General features: G+C 35.9%; 1 protein-coding gene across 2 annotated transcripts in view; it reads right to left on the reverse strand.

Moving 5' to 3' along the window:
* The window catches only part of LOC107691639 (homeobox protein PKNOX2-like), a 66,097-nt gene extending 42,247 nt beyond the window's left edge, over positions 1-23,850 (reverse strand). The window contains exons 1-2 of one of the 2 annotated variants that reach the window (XM_016490365.1): positions 23,791-23,850; positions 9,131-9,202 (exon numbers count right to left, since the gene is read on the reverse strand). The gene's annotated coding sequence lies outside the window, so the exon portion shown is untranslated. Of the gene's footprint in view, positions 1-9,130; positions 9,203-20,693; positions 20,813-23,790 lie in introns of those variants that run through there. The other variant, XM_016490366.1, reaches the window with a different exon arrangement.
* Between the last annotated feature and the right edge of the window lie 12 nt (positions 23,851-23,862).

Raw genomic sequence — 23,862 nt, forward strand, 5'->3', positions numbered from 1 at the left:
TGTAGATTTCTGCTGAAGGGCACAGGTAAATATGACATTTATTATAATGGGTTTATGTGAAGATTGTTTTAAGTTCACCTAAATTAGGAGTTATTTTTAAAAGTCTAATAAATGTTAAAATTGATAGCTCTTAATTATACTGTAATGTTGAATGGCTATAGTCAATGGTTAAATATTAGGAAGGGGGGCGATTTTATAGAGAAATCAGTATTGGTATCATTGATACTGGCCTTAAGTCATAAAAAAAAGATGCCATTAAACAAATATTACAAAATATACTGTCTTTATGTTGTTTGTACATTAAATTTGAAGATTGAATGTAAAATTATTGCAATATAAAAGTATATTTAAAGAGCAGGTCATATGGGTTTTTGAAAAAGTTAGGTGGGATTAATCGCGATTAATTTCAGAAAAATTTGTGATTAATTAGTCGATTGATTAATCGATTGACAGCACTAATATATATATATTTATACATACATACTGTACACTCTGTAAGGTTCTTCAAGAATACTGACATTACCACCAAGGTACTGTCCAAAACAACTAACTAAATGTTTTTCTTTTCTTTTACATTAATGCCAATACCACTGAAGGTTCACTGTTGCTTTCTCGACCCCTCTTGCGCTCTCATTTTACTCTCTCTCTTCACCTCGTCTCTGTCTCCATCCCTCACTCTCTTCCTTTGCTCCTTTTTCCCTCCCTTGGTGTACAACATTCCGGTGTGTTGAGCTCAGAGCACAGCGTTCGGCTCTCAGAGACAGGATTGTTCTTGCCGCACAGGCCCAAAGCCCGTTGCCACGGATACCGCCATACCACAGATCTGACCCTGGAGAATTGAGCTGCTCACCCTCAGCAGGATCCACTGGCAGCTGCAACACAGCTGTTAGTGCCGGGACAGGGTTACTTTCTTTCAGGGTTAAATTTGCTCATTGGCCTCTGATCATCATGGCCTCCGAACCATCCCCATATCTACTGATTGGCTTTATCACTCTGTCTCCTCTCCACCAATAAGCTGGTGTGTGGTGGGCGTTCTGGCGCACTATGGCTGCCGTCGCATCATCCAGGTGGATGCTGCACACTGGTGGTGGATGAGGAGATACCCCCGACAATGTAAAGCGCTTTGAGCGCCTAGAAAAGCGCTATATAAATGTAATGAATTATATATATATATATATATCTCCATGGGAGCAGAGAATTCAACCTAAGGCCCTCTGATTCTTGTTAAAGAAAACATAAAAGCAAAATTGACCCCATTTACTTTCTTAAAGAAAATGTTGCTGCTCTTATTGTGCATGATTCATTAGTGCATGTTACTTTAAAGAACAAAAATGCTTGCTTTCATAAAGTTTCATCAAAATTTAATAACTTTTTCTGCTGATATAACCAAGGGGTATTGGGAAAAATAATATAAGAAATAATATAAGAAAGTATTATTGCTCCTCTGTGGAATACTTGATTCTGATTGGTCAATCACAGTGTTCTATAGTCAAATATTTTAGAATAATGAACGTTTAACTGTTTAATTGACCATTGCCCCTGGCAACAAATGATCTACATAGCTGTGCTAGTTTTTTCATATTATTCCATGGTCTCTTTTAAAACAAAACAAAACAAAATAAATAATTTTCATTCTGTTTCATTCTGAGATTTTTATATCCAAGCTATCCAAGCTACTTACTTTTTTATATAATGAAAGTGAATGGTGATTTAATGTTAATGTTTTGTTTGTTTTAAAACTTTATAGTTTATAAACATTTCATTTTGTGTTCCATGGAAGAAATTGAAGTTATACAGAGTGAGAAAATTATGAACTAATATTTTGCTGTGAATTATCCCGTTAATGTATGGTCCATTTATGTGTTTATATTGTACTGGTTGTAGAAAATATTTTTAACAATCTAAAGCTATGATAGCGAAGTTCAAAAATAAAATAAAATGTATCAATTTGTTCACCTTTTTTTTGTGATAATGACTGACTGACTGTACATCCTCACATATTATAGCTTAACATCGACAAATCCAATAAAGTTGTGATTATTAGAAATCAAGTTTTTTTACCACTGAATATTTTATTTCATATGGTAACGTCATATCATTCTTTTTCATTCACTCACTGACTTGCTTCTTCGCCAAATTCTCACATTCACTTTTGCTCTTTTCCCCGGAATATAAAAATATTCCCTGGCAAACTATTTCGAAAAACCAGAGCGGTGACTCAAGTCTCCCATCCACAATCACAAACGTCCCACGGTTGTTCACTCTATCCTTAGCATGATCCATTAAACCATCGTTATCCAACATTCAAATCAAAACAGATGTTCCCCTCTAAAATCTAAAATTACAGTAAATAAATAAAGAAACAGAGGATGACAAAAACAGAGACCTATTTTTCACATTGCCAGAGCCTATTCGATGTCATATTATGGTTAGATGTTATGGCTGGAAGCTATGCCTTTTATCTAATCAGGGCATAGATTTTCCTCTCTTTTCCACCTCGGAGATAACCCGATTACACGGTAACACTGTCTCTGAATCAGTTTAGCAGCTGCCCTGTGGTTGAGCACACAGATCTGTATGCAGCGGTGACAGGTAAAGCTAAAATGCTGCTAAACTTATATGGAATATATAAAGAATTATTTGCCCTACAAGACAGAGGTATCACCAATATAAAATAACAAGTTCCTAAATCAACTTTTTTTTTAATCTTTATTTCATGGGGTCCCTGATAAAATGTCAATTTTTATAATGTTATGCTTGATTAAAAACCAATAAAATCAAAACAAGAGTGCTGTGGCCTTTAGTCCATATTTACTAGCTTTAATGCTAGTCTACATGCTAGTGTGCTCCTAAAATTAAAAAAATAAATAAAAAATGCACTACACAGATTTTGTCCATTCTCTCTAGTAAAAGAATGTACTGCCCACGATACCATTACAATCAAATAGCAAGTAGTATCATATTCATGGCTGTGACTTGGCAATTAGAAAATGACAAGCCTGTCAATATGTCCTGCCAAACTTCCTGTTTCAGTAAAAAAAAAAAAAAGTTCACATCTGTATTCGTCAAGCCATTTCATGCGATCTTGAATGTATTATGGTAACAAAATAATAAAAAAATTTCCACTTACATAAATTATATTGTGCATACAAATAAAATAGAAGTAATTGCAAAAATAAGAGTTTATAATCATATTTTAATTAAATAAAGGTGTATTTTTAAAATAAAATTTTCAGACTACCTTATGAAAAACACGACAATAAAAAATGAAGCACGGTAAACAACAAAAGTAAGTGTGCACAGCTAGTGTTCAAAAAGTTAGAAGAGCATCTGTTCTCAGTAAACATGCCGTAGAGCCAAACCCTGAAAACACTAACAGAGCAGTGCGTTTGTTTTAAGCAGAACAGCATGACAAAAGACAGTTAAATCACCCACTAAGGAACTGCTGTCTATGTCAGGTTGTTTCTATTAGTATTAGCACTCCAAAAAGACTTTCTGATTCTCTCTTACAGATATAAATCAGCTGAAATGAGAGAGATAAACAAGGATTAAAACTAAAACACACACACGAGTATTTTATGGGTTAGTTTTAAATGAACATTAAATCTTTCCTCTGACGTTGATTTGAAGAGCTGTTTAACATCTATATGACATCCATTCAGATGTGATGGTGTTTTGCATCTTTCATCATATCTAAACAATCTACTCGTGACATAAAACTGCTGCTATGAAAAACTAACAACTGAAATCTGGGAAATGTGATTTTTTTTTTTTCAGATTACTGTCAAGCAAATGCTCTTTTCAGCTAGGAGTGATGCACACTTTAAAGCACAAAGTTTGGCACTTGATTTATGTTATCTAAGAAATCTGTGTAATCAGTTTGACATGCACAGATTATCACAAAATCTTCAATGTGATTCCGTCTCTCATCTTTTCAAGCATGCACGTTTTGGTGAATTTTAATGCGTTTATATGTGTATCTATCGGTTACATGCACGTGGATGTTTGCTTAGCAGAGCGCGTATGTTTCTGCGTGTGTCTGTGCGTTCGAGAGGGAGATCCAAGCATGCGTATGTGTCTGTATTTCTAACAGTAAAACAGTAGGGTTGCACATTCCTGTCCGACATAACTTACTTACTTAAGACAAGCAGACACGGAAGAAAACGCCTATAAAACTCTCTCAGCCTCTTCTCCTCCATCTGTTTTGTTTTCCTTCCATTTCTCCTTTTTGATGAGCTGGGTCTTCAGTCCCCCCAATAAAATCCCATTAGTTCTTAATGAAGTCGAGCTCGCTGCCTCGCGCCTTCACCTCATTTAGCACAATTGTCTGGCAGCCATTAGCACGGAGGCAATTACAGCCGAACGGCGAGAGTAATTGGAAATGCCGACAGGGACCCCAAGAAAACGGGAATAAATAAATAAAAATATTCAACCTAATAAGCCTCCATTGGGTTGGTGGGGGCTGCTAGGCTAAATCAACATAATGCTAATCGAGGCTGATGAGGAACAGACTCGGGGTGAAGGCCAGGGGTGGTGGAGATGATGATGATGATGAGGTTGAGACTGTTATAGAAAGAGCAAAAGGAATCATACTAATCAACTGCTCAATGACACAAGGTACTGTACTGTTAATGCCCATGTAAACTGATTCTATACGGGAAAAATATCAATATCCATGAAATCAAAATAAACCACATTTCAATAAGCGTCCCAAGCCCAAATGTACACAATTTATCAGAAAAATTGTATAAATCACAAAAGTAATACTAATAGATAAAATAAAGTGCTGCCTTACATGATGTTTGGCACAGAAATAACGAAGTTAAATGTTTTGCAAATGCTCTTTCTGCTGCCATAATAATAATAAATTAACAACATTAATAATAATAAATAATGCAGGATTCAAACAACTTTTCACCAATACATTTCCATGACTGTTTTTCATGTTTTTCCACAGTATTTTACTAATAAAGTACAATTACTAACTGATTAAATATTTTATATCCAAGCATAGCTTGAAAAATATATATTCATTCTAATAATGTCCATGGCTTTTTCATGAATTTTAGATTTTATGTATTACAATGCCTTTTCCAGGAACCGAAATTACAATTCTAAAATTCCATGATATTTTTTTCATGACTATGGGAACCCGGATAATACATTTTTAGTATTTGAATCTGCTGAAATTAAATGTTTTCTATGATTTGAAGTCAACTGACAGGATGATTTTAATTCAATGTACCTTCATGATGCCAAAAACACATTTAAAGGCAATATGAAACTGTAATGTGGCATAAATAATGTAGGTGAGACTTTGATTATGAAAACATTAAGCTATAATATTAGTTAGTTAGTATAATTTTGCCACAGCCTTGACTATTTCAGCAGCAAACTGATTGCAGACATGGAGAAAATGATTACATTTTAAAGAAAAAAATAATTAAGACTACAATACATTTTTTCCCTTTTGATTAACGTGCTCTGATGCATTGTGCATGACTTGTTTTGATTTCATGTTTGAAACAGAGCTTACTGGAAATAACATAATTCAGTATACATCAAATAAACAACTGTAACATTCCATGCAAAGGACACTTTGTCAAGTCAGTCCTTGAATAATGAACAGTCAAACGGTGATCTAGGTGTTGTGTGTGGCCTGCTGGTGCCAGAAGCCAGGACATCTCCCTTGACTACTCACCCTACTTACTCACATCAAACTGGGCAACTGGTGGCAGAAACCTGATCAGAGGGGGTAAAATCAGAGGGCACCTTTCACAAGAACTGGGCAGACTACCCAACGGTCCACAGGAGGGGGCAAAGAATAGGGTCTGGTTGGAATGGTGTGTGTCTGTGATGTGTGTGTGAAGGCGTCTTGGCATGGGAAACAGAAGGTCGAGTCCCACAATGGTCTCCCATGGGGCATCCACAATATCAGCTCAATGACCACAGTCAACAATACTCTCAAGGCCTTTTATTCAGAGAGTTCAATGGACCAGACACACCCAGTGGCACTTTCCTACACAAAACAAGATCCTTGCACACTCACACATACATACATATTCATACAACCTTATATAAATTACAATATTGCTTCTATAAAAGAGGCTTTCAGTCGTGGATCTGTCTAGAATCACTACTATTTCACAGTGTTGGGGACGCCACATTAAAACCTAGCCATAAAAGTTAACCATAATTCAAATTAGTACATTTGGATAACTTCTTTCATAAATAAATAAATAGCATATTAATATAATGAAATAGTACATAATAGTATTTTGTAAAATTATACACAATATAATACAATACTCCCTCTATACAGATTCATTTAGTCAAATGAATCTGTGGATTTTTTTAACTGACTCATTTAAATGACTCATCCAAGTGAATCAGTTTATTTAAAGTTAGTTTTAGTTTGTAGTTTGCATTTAAAGTATTGTACTTTTATTTGTGTTTTAGTTTGTATTTAAATGAATTTTCTAAGTTAACCATTTCATTAAAAAGAATCAGACTTCAAAGATTCATTTTAGTTGAGTGTGAAATCTTTACACACACCAAAAAGCACTGTTTTACCCCTATTTGTTGGAAAAAGTGGCTTGTTAATAAAAAAGTGAATCAGTTTTCAAGGTAGCTGAGCTTCTGTTATGCTACTACAAAGTTAATAGTATTGCTACATTTATTTGGTTGCTCCCCAACACTCCTCCCGGTTAAGATTTGACATAAAGTACACTAAGGTAATTCACTTCATCTTAGCTGTAATATGAGACCTGAGGAACTAGTCTTGATCATTTGAGAAGGTGAAAAACAAGGTGAAAAGACATTAAGCAAAGCATGATGAGTGAAGCACAGGGCTGCTACCGCAAAAATGAAAAGATGCAGGCTCCTTCCATTTCTCTTGAGCTGTGCTTTCACTCCAAAAATGTTTATTTGTCTAAAAAGATCTACAAACAATCACTTCACTCGACAGGAGAGAGAGCTTTCCAGTCAGGGGGAGATTTAATTAGGGAAATCTCATTAGGTTTAACAAAATTAAGCGTAAAACAATCCTCGGCAGGGCTCCGAGTGCGAGAGGGAGAGAAAGAAAGGGGGAATTTGGGGTTATGAGCGATTAGAATCAGGAGGATATTGAGATAGTCACTTCCATGCTGCTGTGGGGAAAATGACTCTAGATACCCAGCTGTTTTCACACTCAATTAAAGAGACTTGCCTGGCTTTTACCCCCTCTGAAAAGCAAAGTGTTAACCCTTCCACATATTGCCGCTCATACAAATGTGTCCCTCATACTCGCTGTCTCTCACTCATGCACAACGTAATTTCACCCTGAGCCCACGAACCATTAAAGACACAAATTGTGTTTTCGAACAAATTCACACTCTATAAGGACATAACAAAAAGTGCTATTAAAGTGAGGAAACAAACTCTTAAACAACACAGCCGGGGTGATTGCAGGCGAACAGCAAGTGTTGGAAAATTCATTTAAAAATTCATCTGTAAAGGCCCAATTCAGACTAAACCAGCAAGGAATAACTCAACGACTCCAGAAGAGCAATATCACTGCAGAGAAATCACAGGTTTGTATATTCTAGGCAGCTACATAGGTGACACTGCATATTTATCAGCCATCTTCAAAATGTGGAAACAACCTTGGTTTACTTTTCTCACATTAAAATGGAAGAAAAGAATCTGGTGACAAGCATGGCTCTGTTCCAACACCTAGTGAGTTGTGCTGTGCCTGCTGCCTACATAGGCAGCTGCTAGCATCCTAAAATGAAACTGAACCTCCTAAATGGTGAACTGAGAATACAAAATGAGGCAGCAACGCTAAACAAGTGCCGTTGCACAAAATAGCATTTTTCACATTAAGTGCATGGTTTACAGTTAATTTCTATGCAGTCTGTTGTTAGCATGTTGCTAAGCTAACTCTAATAATAACTCTAAGCATAAAATATTAACAGTTCAGACAAACATTTGTGTAAAATAGTAATTTTGTATTTAGATTTAAGTACTTTGTACTTTCCAGTATTAAATTAGTAGAATTGAATGAATGAATGAATATCTATCTATCTATCTAGATAGATAGATAGATAGATAGATAGATAGATAGATAGATAGATAGATAGAATAAAGAAAAGAATGATTGAACAAACAATAGATAGAACAAATTAACAATAGAACGAAAAATAGGTACGTAGATTGATTGAATAACAGAACGAACGGATGATAGAATGATTGAACAAACAAGACAACAAACAATACAGAGACAGAACAAATGACAGATAGAAAAATAGACAAAATGATAGAATGGACTCCGCATGTGTGTCTTTGAATGAACATGGAAGTGTTGATTTAGGAGCATCTGATGTTGGAGTCGAATGACAATGAATGGAGAACGAACAATAAAACAAATGACAGAACAAACAATTGAAAAAAATTACATAATAAAGAAAATAATGATAGAACAAACAATAGATAGAACATTAGAACAAATGAACGATAGAATGAGAAAAGATTGGTCTATAGAATGATATAATGATATCTAAAACAAACAACAGAACAATTTAATGCTAGATAGAATGACAGAATGATAGAACGGAATGATAAATAGACAGAATGATAGATAGACAGACAGACAGACAGACAGACAGATTAATTCATTTTAATCAAGAAATATAGTAACTTTTAAGCAATAGTTGAGTTAAACTGGGTTAAAAACAACCCAGTGCTGGGTGAAATATGGACAAACATATTAATAAATGTTAATTTTTGGGTTCATTTTAATCAAGAAATATAGTAACTTTTAAGCAATAGTTGAGTTAAATAAAACTACCCAGAGGTCTGGGTCAAAACAAACCAGTTGCTGGGTTGTTTTTAACCCAGCATTTTTTAGACAAAAGATATACAGACAGACAGACAGAGAGACAGACAGATAGATAGGTAGATAGAAATGTTTAGAGAATTTTTAAGAGAATTTTACCCAACCTTGATCTTAGATCACTACATACAACAGCCTTTGCATCAGGAGCATGTCTATGATGACTTAAAATACTGCCTACATAGGCAGCTCACTAGCTTTTAGAACAGAGCATGTGTGTTTTTGAATGAATATTTAAGTGTTGATTTAGGAACTTACAGTTTGCTTGTTCTCAGCATCGGAGCATCTGATGTTGGAGTCAGTCTGACAGCACACTGCCTTCCAGACAGTCTACAACACAAGAAGAGAAACCTTCTGAGTATAGTTACATCTAATGGTCTGTGCACTAATAGCAAACCTGAGATCATTACTCCAGCAGCATTACAGCGAAACTTGTAAAATGGGCAGAAATGTTGATTTAGGTTTAAGCAGCACTGCATTTTGAGAATGGGGATCATTTTATTGACGCTGCGTGATACCAGTGGGCCTTCTGACCCTACAATTTGAAAAGCAATTTGATATTTTGCGTGAAAGTATAGGTGTGTGTCCTGCTGTTCTGGCTTAATAGAGGCTGTATGTGTGTGTGTGTTTGTGAGCTTGGATAGGTGGGCAAACAAAGATAAAGACAAGGGCGGGAATGGCAGGAATGGCGGCCAGCCCCCCACACTTCAGTCTGTCAGTATAAGTTTGTGTGAAACCTCGGGTTTCTTCCAAACTACAAAGAAAACATTTTAGGGTTCTGTAATCCCTCCCGCAGCCTCTCAAAGCCCCAGAGCCCTCCACAGACATCCATACAGTCCGCAGCCCACCTCCCTCTCCCCCTCACGAGACCTAATCTGCCTTCCTGTTGACGTCAAAGTGAATTAGAGCAAGGAGAGTGCAGCAGCTCCCCCCGGGGGGCTGGAGAGCTAATCATGCTGTTCCTCACTGGCCTCAGAGAAAGCATTAGCGTTCCTGTTGCAGCAGACCGTCTCATCTACAGTGCAGGGCCCCTTAACAAACAACCAGGACATCAAACACGCACATGAACAGCTTATTTACAGAAACACACACTAATAGGTCCCTCATACACTCCACAGTAGCCTCCAAACAGAGCCAGGTGAACAGAAGATTGGTGGGTTTGCCCTTCCCATCCCTCATTCAAACAGTCAGAGAAAGTTGAACTTTAGAGTAAACCTCTTTCTCTAATACACAGCACACCTCTGTGAAATACCTAATCCCAGCCTCCCTCTGTCTCCACACCGACCTTCTGCACTCCCTCCAGCCGCTCTGAATAATGATTCCACATAGCGAAGGAGACTTTACACTTTAGACTGTGTGACTGACCTGATTCCTACTGAGATGACTGTGGCTTGGCTCTCTTATGTCTGATGGTCTGATTCGGTGTTATTTCTATACTATTTTAGTATTTATTCATATTTTTTTATATTTTCAGTATTCATTTTAGTTTTTGTTTACATTTTGTTATTTGCTTTTGTAATTTTGTTGTTTTTGTTTTTTTAATTTCTATACAGCTTTAATTTATTTTTATTTCAGTTTTAGTACAATTTTAGTATTTCAACTTAAGGGTTGTTCACACCAAGGATAATAACTATAACTATAACTATAACATTTTAATGACCAGTCTAATTCCTGTGAGAATAGGGAAGTCCACACCACAACTATAACAATAATGACACAGAGGAACTATATAGTTGGAGTCACTTACAAAGTGACCTGACGATCGATTAAAAAAAAAAAACACCTTGACAGCCAATCTGTCTGACTTTAACAAGCTTGATTATTTAAAGCAACAGATGATATAACTGCAGCACTCTTATAATAAATAGCATGTTATCGTGCGTTGATGTGGATGCTAATATAGTTCTATTTATAGTTGGCATTCTTGGTGTAAACAGGCCTTTAAACTTATTTCATTTAGTTAGTTCACAAGGCAACATTTCTAGTTATTTTCATCTAATATTTATATTTTATTCAGCTTCATTTAAAAATGATTTTAATCATTTTACTTCTATTTAAAAATAACAATGGTGGTTGTATTTTTTCACATAACACAAGGGAGGCTATTTGTGACTGTAAGTAAAATATCAACAAACAGGTTAGCTTTAGCACAGATTTGACAATTGCATGCTGAGTTTACTACAAGCATTGATATTGCACCCTGGCACGGTCCATGGTTGAATGGCAGCACTTATGTTGTGAATACAAATTTGGGGGTCCAGTCAAGGTGATCAACATTAAACTGGTTAGCATAGGTGTAGCACAGTCATTGTTGGTTAATACCATAACTACACCAAAAACATCTTTTTTTTTTCTAACAGCGTCTGTTTACACCAACATGAACGTTCAGCACGCTTAGAATATAGCCTTCAGCCATATTCTAACAAAATAAAACTTACTGCATTTTATTATATTATAGTTTAGATGTTTTACCAGTGCCTGATTGGTTTTTGGATGAAGAAAACAATTGGCATTGATGAATGTCAATGCTAATAGATAGCTTTCTCCGGTGTTATATTAGATCCTCTTGTCTATTCAATCTTGACTGTCTTATTAAAATAAATATGACTACACAGTCTACTACAGTCATTATATCAACACATTTTAAACACCGTTTATGACGCATCTTAAAATCCTCTTGATTTTGACCCAAGAAATGCAAGGTTTATGTGGTAATTACCCACAATGCCTTGCCAGTAACAGCCCCCCAGCTGCTCAAAGACTGAAAACAACATTTGCTGCTGGGGGTTTAGAACTTCCTGTTACTATGACAACCATGGAACAATTCATATTCAATGTGTCTCTCCTCTAATAAAGTGTGTAACATTAAGGCGTAATTGTGTTTCTGTGCAATATATGAAAAAGCCCTTTGCAGTGAGAAATGCCTGATAGCAGTTGTCAAAAACGTCTGGAAGAATGACAGACTCTTTGTCTGTATCAGAAGATTGTGACTTCACAAAATCATTCAAATTTGATCGTAAAAGTAACCTTTAAATATGGATGGCAAGCACAACTAACCACAGTGTCAAAAACAGTCTATACTCTATAAACGCATGTGATGCATATAAACTATCAATAGCTTTAAAAGGCATCATGGTGGAGAGTCTGTCTCTTTAATATCAATTATAGTAACTTACAGAAGTGCGGCAAGACCAAGGAGGTTGAGTGAAATGAAAGCAGAATTCCTGGGAACTAGAAAGGATTTAGCAGACAATAGCAGGTATTCCCACTAGTGTAACTAGACTCTACTTGGTGTCATGAGAGGCTTAAACTTCACATTAAACCAGTGTGCAGCTGACACAGGAGGCCGCGTTAGACACAACAAGAGGAATATGAAGCAACACGCAGACGCATTAAGCTTATATATACACACTGAGAACAAAACAAACGCACATGCTGCATGAAGCAAACGTTTATTTTGTTACCTTTCAGACTGACGAACAAACTCACAAAACAATATTAGCGCTTAATGAAGTAATGCTGTGCTCTCCATGTCGAAACAACACTTTCCCACTCTGCATGCATAGCACATTTTGCTTGATCTAAATCTTGGAATATTTGCTGCAGTCTTCTCTACATTAGTGAGCTTCAGAAATCCAAACAGGAAAAAGACTTAACTGCTAAAAATACCTCCAGGCGTAGCAATGAGACAGGTAGATCCAGGCTCTTATCCGAAACACATCCTTCTAAATCTTTTAAATGGCACAGCACCTCACCATGACATTTTTATTTTCCTTATACTTTCAGAGAAGAGTGTATGGGAATTTTAAAACATGAAATGCTTCGGAATGGCAGAATCTGTAATGATGACACATTATTATAAAGCTGATGATGTCACAGTTGCACTAGATTGCATCATAACGACCATATTGTAATAAATGAATGAAAAATGGTTGTTTCATGATTGTTTTCAGAAATACTGAATTAAAAACTTGGGGTCAGTAAGATTTTATTCATGTTTTTGAAAGAAGTCTCTCATGATCACCAAGCCTTCATTTATTTGGTCAAATATACAGTAAAAACAGTAATATTGTGAAATAAATGTGTCCTATTTAAATATATTTTAAAATGTCATTTATTCCTGTGATGGCAAAGGTGAATTTTCAGCAGCCATTACTCCAGTCATCAGTGTCACACGATCCTTTAGAAATCATTCTAATATGCTGATTTTCTGGTCAAGAAAAAAATATTTTTATTATCAATCTTGAAAACAGTTCTGTTCCTTATTATGCTGGAGCATTGAGGATTGCTAGGGTGGTTGCTATGGAGTGCTAGGTTCAAATAATAATAAAAAAGTCCCTATTCTCTTTGATATACTAGTCTCTAGATAAGGCTCAAATCCATCCTTCAAATGTAAGTCTATGAGATTACCAAAATCCAAATCTCTTGGTAAATATTATAAATTAACATTATTATTATTAAAACTAACATGACAAAAGCTGATGGTCACCTTGCTGTGTGGAATATCCATGCCTGAGCTCATATGCTGTTTCGTTTCTCTCTGCTCACCGGAACTCTCTGGCCCTCAGCCAAACTCCAGCTCCCATCTGCCCAAACCCAGACACTCTGTGAGGCCTGCAGCTCGCTCTGCTTCCTGTCCTGGGACTTCAGGAATGAGAGCTGGGACACGGGAGAGTCAGACACTAAGCTTTCAGCAGATTCCCTAGCTTAAGAAGACTTTCATGAGTCTGTCGCATACACACAAGATGAGACCAGTGGTGTATTGTAACCAAGTAATAATACTTTGTTACAGTACTTAAGTATTTTTTGGGAGTATCTGTACTTTATTTGAGTTTTTATATTTCAGCCAACTTTTACTTTTACTCCACTAAATTTCCTAATTAAAATGTATACTTTTACTCCGATACATTTCCCCGAAGCATATTCGTTACTTACTACAAAATAGTCAGAAGTCAGAAGAACACGGACTGAAGGAAAGCAGGTTTGACGAATCAGTGGTCTGGCGTTTGCAAGTTAGACTCCTAAAACAACACCTTTGCTCATGTGCAGACAAGTGCGCGCAACCGCAGATGATTCATTTTCCACTCAAGTCGAGGCTAGGGTGTGCTGTGCGAACTTCACACAGAGTACTGTTTTTCTGCAGATTTCAGCATGAACAAATTTAATAATCATTTTATACAAGTTCAGTAAAGCAATAAGTGACAGTATGGCTTTCAGGTACTTTATACACCACTGGATGAGACACACACGTACAGGCTCATGGAAACACATATGTGCAGTCTAAGGCCAGAAAATCAAGTAAGCAAATATCAGTACTAATGCATTATAGTGTGCACTACTATTGTACATACAAGAGTCCTTGCATTACTGAGGCAGTAACAAACTTCAATAATCTGTTGATACTATTACACCAGATGGGTTAGTCCCTTTCACTCAGTGGCCATCTTGGTATTGCCCCCAGGGAGCTATTTTTTATGTAGGTAATAGGCATACAAGTATTTTACATTTATGCATGTGGCAGATGCTTTTATCCAAAGCGGCACTGCATTCAAGATACACATTTTATCAGTTCTTGCTTTCCCTGGGAATTGAACACATGGCACTGGCATTGCTAGCATCATGCTTTACAGTTTGAGTTAAATACAATTTTTGAGTTAAAAATAAAATATCTAAAAAATTACTAAAAAAACTAAACAAAAATTAAAATAAAACTGACAGCATAAAATTAAAAGTTAATTCAAAATATTTAAAAAATTGAAATATACATAATATGTGTATAATATATAAATTATAAGTATATAACTCCAAACCTGTTTGTTAAGATTACAGTATGTTTCACTATTTCACATCAATAAAATCTGCAATAAAATAAAAAGCAATAAAAATAAAATAAAATAAAATGAAAAACTTTTTACAAAATAAAATAAAATAAAAAATAAAATAAAATAAAAACTTTTACTAACTTGCTGAGTAAAATTATCTTCACGCTGTTTCTCACCCTGGCAGTAGCTCAGTTTTCTAAAAAAAACAACAACAAACAAACAAAAATAAACACTGAGCATATGACAGTTTATGCTAATTCCCGCTACAGCGATTCTTGTGGTGACATTGACAATGCAACGGCTACGTTGTTCATTGTGTTTTAACACATTTCAGAAACAAAATCCTTCCACCATAATAACAATTATGTCCTCAGTCCACTTTTTTAAACATACTGTAGTTTGGCTTGATCTTTAATCTAGCTTTTATTTTAGTTCTATGTTACCATTTACCAGGTTTTCCACTGCCACTGAAGTCGTATTTCTCACTCTCACTCTGTTTTTCCACCCTCCTTTTCTAATGGGAAGGACAAGGTTAACCCTTTCGCTCTTGCTCAGGCCAATTGTGTTTATTGCTAAAGTCAGCTGAGCTAAAAGGTGTGATGAGCTGTATTAAGTGTCTATAGTGGTTTTTAAATACCTCTGGAGCACATATGACCAGCAGAATGGTGGACTGCGACATGACAGAGATATAAAAGGCAGGTGTACACCATACTTTGCATTACTGCCACCTTCTGCGCATTGCTTCGCACTTCTGTTCCAAATCCAGCAAGGATGTATTAGCCACCTGGGTGCATGGGCCCAACTTCTCTACCTAACGGTGAGGGCATTCGCTGTCCTAGCTCTTACCAAAAACTTGTGCCATCATACCCCGGCTATGGCAGAGCGCCACATGCATGCGTCTACATTTCCCTCACACTCTGGGGCAGCAGCTGTTTATGTTTCACTTTTAGCTCAGAGCTGTCATCAGTCCTTTCTGAAGGGCAACGCTATAAAGTTCTAACAGTAAGGGAGCACGAGATTGTTTTCCACACAGTTGTGGTCAATAAATGGCTGATGCATCGCTGATCAGTCTCCTGGCTGTTATCGCACCCAGTGTTTGCGGGCTCACATTAATATCATCCCCCGTATGGCAAGTGATGATTTCTCCGAAGACCATCCGTTTCTAGAGTTTCACACAAAGCGGGGCACAATTTCATCTGCTATATTTATCTCCCTCTAAGTTTTCAATTGAACAGTCACCAGAAGTCTCACGGCTAGCAGCTGGAGAAAACTGAAGTACAGGAGTCTGCCCATAAAATCATCAGCTAGTCAATTCAGTAAGGTCACCTACACAGCAGAGTTTACACTGCAACAGAGAACGCTGAAAATCCATTTATTTCAATGGGGAAGGTGCATTGCAAACAAAGTGGAAAAATATGATGGCTTTTAATTAATATAATATAATATAATATAATATAATATAATATAATATAATATAATATAATATATTAATATACATATATATATATATATATATATATTATCATGCTTATTAAATCATATTTCATTACGAGTGATACTCACATGTAAGGCAAAATTAAAAATGTATGATTTCATCGTTTGCCTTCTGATAACATTAATGATAATTCAATGATTTCCAGTATAATACAAATGAAAATAAAAACTTTTCAATTTTGGTTTTGATGCAGGGGTACTTGAGTCTTGCTGATGAGGCTGTGGGGGTACATAAGACCAAAACGGTTGGGAAACAGTACAGTAATGTGCTAATTTATTGTGAAGTAACTGCTTTGGGAATAAAAGATTGTTTAATGTTCAGAGATATTTCCAGACACTAAAGCCAGAACACACTCAGTCTGCAACCTTTTATATGTTTACACTCCACTTGAAAGGAAACAACTTTATGCCTTATGGGGCCCCTAAAAACAAACCAGAGCGAGAAGCAGCAATATGTGGTTTAGCGTAGTTGGAACATCTATTAGAAAGCCAAAAATATGTTGTTGAGGCCTTTTGTTGGCGACTGCAACCGCCTCTTAAATCTGAAATGACATGAGGTTTTCCCAAAACTGTCGGCACATACTGTACGAACACAATAAAGCAGCTGGTGTGTGCGAGCGTGTGTGTGAAATCTCTCATGTGCTCGAGGAAGGCAAAGCACCCCACAGCCTAAAATCGTGCTGCTTATACTGATGTATCAAATATCACCCACCAGCAGCGCTAAACAGCACTGAGCTCTGAGGAATTTAGATATAATGATGAACACTTGCACTGTTGGACTGATAAAAACATGTACATATATAAATAGATAAATAATAGACAAATTAGCAACTTTTTCAACACTAAATTGTGATTTTTCAACACTGCAGAGTGATTGTGAAAATCACTTTTAACTTATTAGAATAAATAATTTAGGGACATTACAACACTTTACAAGACTATTCTGCAACCAGTGTGGTACAATAATACTAAGAGCCTCCCTTGAGAAAAGTATGTTTTTATTGATGCTAGAACTCCTGTATCATTTTGCTCTTAGAGACATTTTGAGCTACAATATTAGTACAAAAACGAATCTCCATTGAGATCAGAGCGGTCACTGTGGGCCACACAGCTTTCCACACATTCCCAAATCCATTTTCCCCTCACTTATGGAAAACAATTCACTGCAGTCTGTCTGCATTTCCCTCCTAAAAATATCTCTTAAAAATGTTCCTGGTAGGCTTTTTGACTACAGTGGATCTGTCCGAAGGGGAAGGGAAGCCTAAAATTCCTTGCAACTTCGTTTTTTTTTTTAATTAAATAGTCTTTCAGTGGCTATCATAATTACTTAAATAAATACATTTTAAAAAGTATTAAAACTAAAAAAAACATTAATTTCATCAATTTGAATAAAACTGAGAATACGTCTTTTGTCTTAAAATATCTGCAATAATTTCAGGGATTCCTATTAGCTACAACATTTTAAATGAATAAATCACTAAAGTTTTTCTACTTACAATTTTAGAGGTTAATTCAGTGTGTTATTTGCCATTTCTTTTTAATTGTTTGTGAAATTTACTAGCAATTTGTCATTGAAAATTGCTTCTTGCACCAATTTTTCAGTGTATTAAGGAACATTTGGTAGTGCAGGTGTTAATTTGAGTGCTTTTGATGATACATTTAATTAAGCACCAAGTGTTTTCTCAAAAATCAAAGGAAAAAAATGTAATATTTTCTATACAACATATATATTATTTATAGATCACTTTATAGATTTATAGCATTAATGGACTATTCAAAGGATCAGTAGGCTCTAAAATATCCAAACTAAATTGGAATTAGTAGTCTCGGTTGAAATAAATAAATAAAGGAAGACACATAGTTTTCAAGCAGAAAAACTGCAAGTTGTAAATCAAAGATTGCGGCTAAAGCCACCAGGAAGCCAGGTGCTTTATGACGTCCCAGAGGCTGCTCTGTTCTAATGCATTTTAATAGAAAGCAACAAAAAAAAGGCAACAGGCCAATAAAACTAACTGAGATACACCACTTTGCAAATAAAACTCAGATCCATTTATCTGGATTGATATGCATTAATAATCCTTTTAATTAGACGAGTGAATTAGACGCTATTCAGGAGTCACTCACCATCTATATAAGGAAAACCATTCCAATGCATTAATAAAAGGAAAATAATAACTCAGTCCTTGCTGTTAAGTGATTCTGTCATGTACTGATGCCATTACAGGCATTTTGCACACATACAGCTACCGATCAATGCCTTTCAATGGCTCTGAGCTTGAAAGAGGATGATGGAAACGTGGGGGGATCTGTTCAAAACGCAACAAAAGATGCACAAATAGATCAGCGGGAGAGGAAACTCCGATATAGCCCAGCCCCAGTGTCAAAGGTCCAAATGAAATCAGGTGGTTTGAATCAATGGTGGTCTGTGTTTGAATGCTCCAGAGGACAGAGCAGGAAGTGTGAATGGGAGAAAAACATGCCTTTATGAATGATGTCATTGAAACGGGATGGAGCGAGATGCCACTTTCGGAGAAGATGGCTTTTACAGTAATAGATGAGAATTCAATGCACTATTTCAGCTCTAATAAAAACGCTGCTCTCCAAAAGACAGGAGAGCGAAATGCACACAATGCACCGCTGCAGAACATCTATCTCTCTCCAGTCACGCCAAATGACACTAACATATGAAATGTGTAAAACATGTGAGAACTACAATTCTCATGCACGCTCTAATAGAGAAAATATTAAACATCATTCACTCTCAACCTTAGTCAAGCACTCTCCTGCCTCTAGCACATTATTTTAATTTGACTAGTTATTATACTCATGCATATATGTATATATTTAGAGGGGGGAAAAGATATGAATTGGTCTTGGGTAGTTTTTTTTTTTCCTACTTTGATCTCAAACAGAATTCAAATCAAATATTTTCAACCTTCATCTTTTCTGAGAAACAACTCAGAAATATAATAAATTCAGGATTTGGTGGAAGTGTTCGTATTTCCCTCAGTGACGCTGAGTACATTTATTTGGATTATCAGCATTCCACTAGAGATAAGAACAAAGGCACTTGAAGGTTTACAGTGTTGTTCAAGGTTTTTAAATTCAGAATTAATAATAAGCTGCTGCTAATTTGACTCTGCTTTTGATCCTGGTGAAGTAATTATTCCTGTTCTTATTAACAACTTTGTCTGTCATTTGCATGAGATAATAATACTTTATTAGTATTATTTTTAAAAATCGCCTACTGGTTCAAAAGTCACTGCAATTCATTGGTGATTGTTATGCTAAGGTGTTGCTAGGTACTCAATGGTCAAATTCAAAAGATCCCACCCACAAATCACAATATGATATTCTGGTTTCTAGAATTGGCTTGGGTCCCTCCTGCAATGCAAGTCTAGTAGATTTTTTTCCTAGGAATTCTGCAGAGTTTTTCAAATCAAACTGAAGCAATTTAAGACCTTTTTAAGACATGCACAAATAAAATTACTGTAAATGGCTGTAAAAACAATGATTTAAACAACATTATAGACCAAATAATACAGGTTTTTACAAATGCAGCCATATCGTGATTCTTGTTTTGTCTTATAATGATAATTATCACTTTTCTTATATCATTTAGGATATTTAAGATTTTTATGACCTAAAATTTAACTTTTTAAGGACACACATGGACCCTGTTTGATGACCTGCTAGACAGAGTTATTATAGTTAACTAAAACTAAAACCATTAAAAAAAATCTTTACTTGAAATAAAATAAATGTTAATAAAAATACAAAAAATACAAAAATATTTCAAATAGTTGCCAAGGCTACATTACTCGTTTTAATAAGCATAATGTACTACAATAACTAAAAAAATAAACACAACAAAATTGCTAAAACTTTAAAATTAAAATTAAAAACATAAACATAAAAACTGAATAAAATATTAATTAAATTTACATTAGTATCTCAATGATACTAAAATAAATAGCTCTCTTTTTTGAATAAGTCATACAATTTCTGGTACTGGACCACTCATGTGTGTAGCACAAACTGCGTGGAACGAGTTATGAGTTTTAGTGCTAGAAATTCCTGCCTTTTCTTGATTTTTTTTTTTTCAACTTCAATAGACATTTATTAATCTATTTTTATCTATTATTTTGTTCAAGCTGTTGTAAATGCTGCAGATATAGACATGAGTACAAGGATAGTCGAGGGCAGATTTTCATCAAGTCATTTGTCATTTGGCGGCATCTATTTAAGTGTGTGACAAGTGCTGACATGCACACCAAAGGACAACTTCATCACATTTGTTAACATCAGATCATTGCTTCTTTTTGGAGACTGGCGAATCCAAGTCTGGCTGTAGTGAATCAAATCAACGTCAATTCCAACATATCATGCCACGTCTCTCCAAGGCCAGGGTGACATGAAAACAGCACGGCCTGTGATGTGAGCGGCAGCATATGGGTGACCGTTAAGTGCCTGCACATGTGTAAATCAAGCAAATCTTCCCCTACCTCCAGGTCCCAGGAGAGGAGTTTGACCGCCGTGCCTAGCGGAAGGAGAGCAGCGAAGTCATTTGGACACACAGCCGTCCAATGGCAATAACAGGCCCACGTTCCTCAGAGAGCCATCAGGATCAGCAAAGGCTTAGCGGTGGAAGCTTGTAACAACACAGCTCTGTCTCTGTGCATCTAAGAAGAGCGAAGAACAATGTAGCCTCATATTGTTTCACCTTGAACACACAAGACCCCAGCAGACTACAGGCTGATGAATAATTCTCATTTGAGCCTGGATTTTTTTTATTTTGTGCAGATACAACGAGTATCTCATTAACTGTCAACAGACAAACAACATGTGTAAGATCTGAAAATCCAAATGAGACCTGTAGAAAATGGCCATTTAAATTATTAGTGCTGTGGACGTATTTGGTTGGCATCAAAAACGACACATTAGAACGGAAGACAATTTTCTAAATAGCTTTATGTAAGTCAAGAAGCATTGCAATTGGTTTACAATCTTCTGTTTGCTCAGTTTACTTCCCTCATTTAGGGCGACTGAGTCATTTTATTAGTGATTAGACCAAAACAGCTCTTGGTCCTGCAGTATTGAACCTCAGATTGTAATTTGCTCGTAATGTGGAGAAGGGGAATATGCAAATAAAGTTGGAGTATTTTGTGTTTGCAGTTTTGCCCCTGGGCAGCTTGTCCCGCGACACAAATCATCAATTAAGATCCCAGCAGGGATCTCTGCATTTAAATTAGCCCCATCCAACAACTTTTATCTTCCAGACAAAACATTACAGCCCTGTGATCGCTTGCACTGCAGAAATAAAACAGCTGATTAAATGAGATTTGACTTTGGGTGGAAAATGCACATGCAATGTCACTCTCATGTTGTCTCATGTATCTGTACAGATGCTACACTACAGCCAGTTTGTATGTCATAATATTTGACACTAAAGAAATTAAAATATACAACTCTGTACTGGAAAGATTAAGATGATCGCATTTAAATATTTGTAGAGAGTGTTATTTATTTAAAAGTGTTAAGAAAGTGTTATTTATTTAAATACATACAGAATTTAGCTTTTTTCTAAATAGTATTGAGAAAGGTGTTAATGTATACTTCCAGGTACGTATTAAGTCAGTCAGAAAAATGATTTAAGACTGTATTTTCTCACCACATTTCTGCGAAGAACGGAACTCAACATCACAAATTATCTAATTAATGTTTCAATTATGAAACAGGGTTCATTTGCAGTTATTCTAATATTAACCTAACATTACTGAAGGATCATCTTAGATTTGTAGAAAATAACTTTGTACAAATTAATCTATTTTATATCAACTTGCAAATAGTTGTAAACTGCAAACAACCCTGATGTCTTGACAAAATTTGTTTCATACTTTACAGAGACCTTTACAATGTTCCCTGTTTTTCAGCTTCAGCTTTGTTAGTTTAGGTAGAGAATCCAAATTTACAGAAAAATGCACAGCCCCAGTGCAATAAAGGTTGTTTAATGTCATGTACAATAGTGAATGTCACTAAATTTTTACAAAGGAACAAGTCTATATCCAATGAGGAACTTAATCATTTACAATACCATGCAATGTTGTCTCTGCAAGTCAAAACGGAACAATCAGCTTCATGTTTTACAAATCAGAGAACAAATCTAAAAATTCACAAGACAGTAATAAATACTATACCACAAGATTTGCCATCCAAACTATATATATATATATACCGTATTAATAAGACATAGCAGCAGCAAAGAACTGACACCTTTATTAAGTAATAGCTGAACAATGATAACTGTACTAGAACCCAATCAAACATGTTTCTAATAATATTTCTAATACTTTTTACATGTGTTTAAGTGGTTTGTCGTTTACCTACAAGCATCCAGAAAGGGAATTATAGGAGTCTTGGGGGAGTAGCCTATGTCTACAAGCATCACAACAAATGCGTAAAATATAAAAAGATGGGGGACCTTAAAAGTAGCCTACACACACGTTCTTTTAAACAACATTTTTAACCATAAAAGTTAGATTACCAGTTATTTAGAGTAGCCTACGTATTTTCAACTGTCGCTAAATAGTCGCAAGCGAAAAGACGTGGCGAGGCGGTAACCATAACAACAGTACGCCGCTCCAACGCAGTTATTAGTGTCAGCATCGGACGGTTCATAAACAAATCGTAAAACATATTATTGTTCATTAAAAATTTATTATAGATTCACATTCCACAGAACATTTAAAAATACTTTAAAAATACGTTTAAAATGTGTCATGGGCGACAAAATATTTCGCGACCCAAAATGTACCTATATTCTTAAAAAAAGTTGACTCCGCGTAAAGTCATTGTAAGCTATAATTTGCATAACACAGGTAAACTGTGTTTTTAATTTCCAAAACACTATCCTGATAATGTGCGACTATTTCATGTCAAACTGACACAAGAATGCCAGATAAACAGATAGGCTACTAAGCAAAATCTTGTTTCAAAACTGACCAGTCATAAACGAACAGTAAAATACAAATATAATATTGTAAAACTCATTAAAGGCCAATAAGACATAAGTATAGCTCAAAACAAAACATTGGCGATAGCAAAATGCACCCCAATTAAAATTCTAAATGTGATTTTAGATGCGTATATTTTGCGCGTTATGAATATGACGAATCTGTCATGTATCCCTACGGAAAAGACAATAAAATGCCCTTTAAAGCCCAACAAAAATGTCGACACAAAAATTACCACCACATTTCACAAGTCCAAACGCATCATCCATCAAAAAATCACCCAGAAAGACTCTTATGCGCTCCCCCAAACTGCACGGCATCTTCTCCCGTCTTTCCTCTCTTCCTCCCTCCTTCTATTTCACTCGTTCTCTTCCTCCTCCTCCCTCCCGCTCACTCACGCGCGCTCTCTCTCTCTCTCTTTCCCTCACTTTCTCTCTTCCTCTCTCTGTCTATCATTCTCTCCCCTCAGCCCTCGGCCAGTCTGTATGAATAATGTCCTGCCTTTTGTAATGAGAGCGAGAGAGGGAAAAAACACGCTGGAGTGTTCGCCCGCTCCGCGCTCTGACATTGAAAATGAATGACAGCTTACCTGAATGCCAATCTTCATCAGACTGACACCAGGCTGACAACACAGCCTATACTCCGCTTCACAAGCCGTGAC

Source organism: Sinocyclocheilus anshuiensis, unplaced genomic scaffold (assembly GCF_001515605.1).
Source record: "Sinocyclocheilus anshuiensis isolate Anshui unplaced genomic scaffold, SAMN03320099.WGS_v1.1 scaffold186, whole genome shotgun sequence".
Lineage (NCBI taxonomy): Eukaryota > Metazoa > Chordata > Actinopteri > Cypriniformes > Cyprinidae > Sinocyclocheilus > Sinocyclocheilus anshuiensis.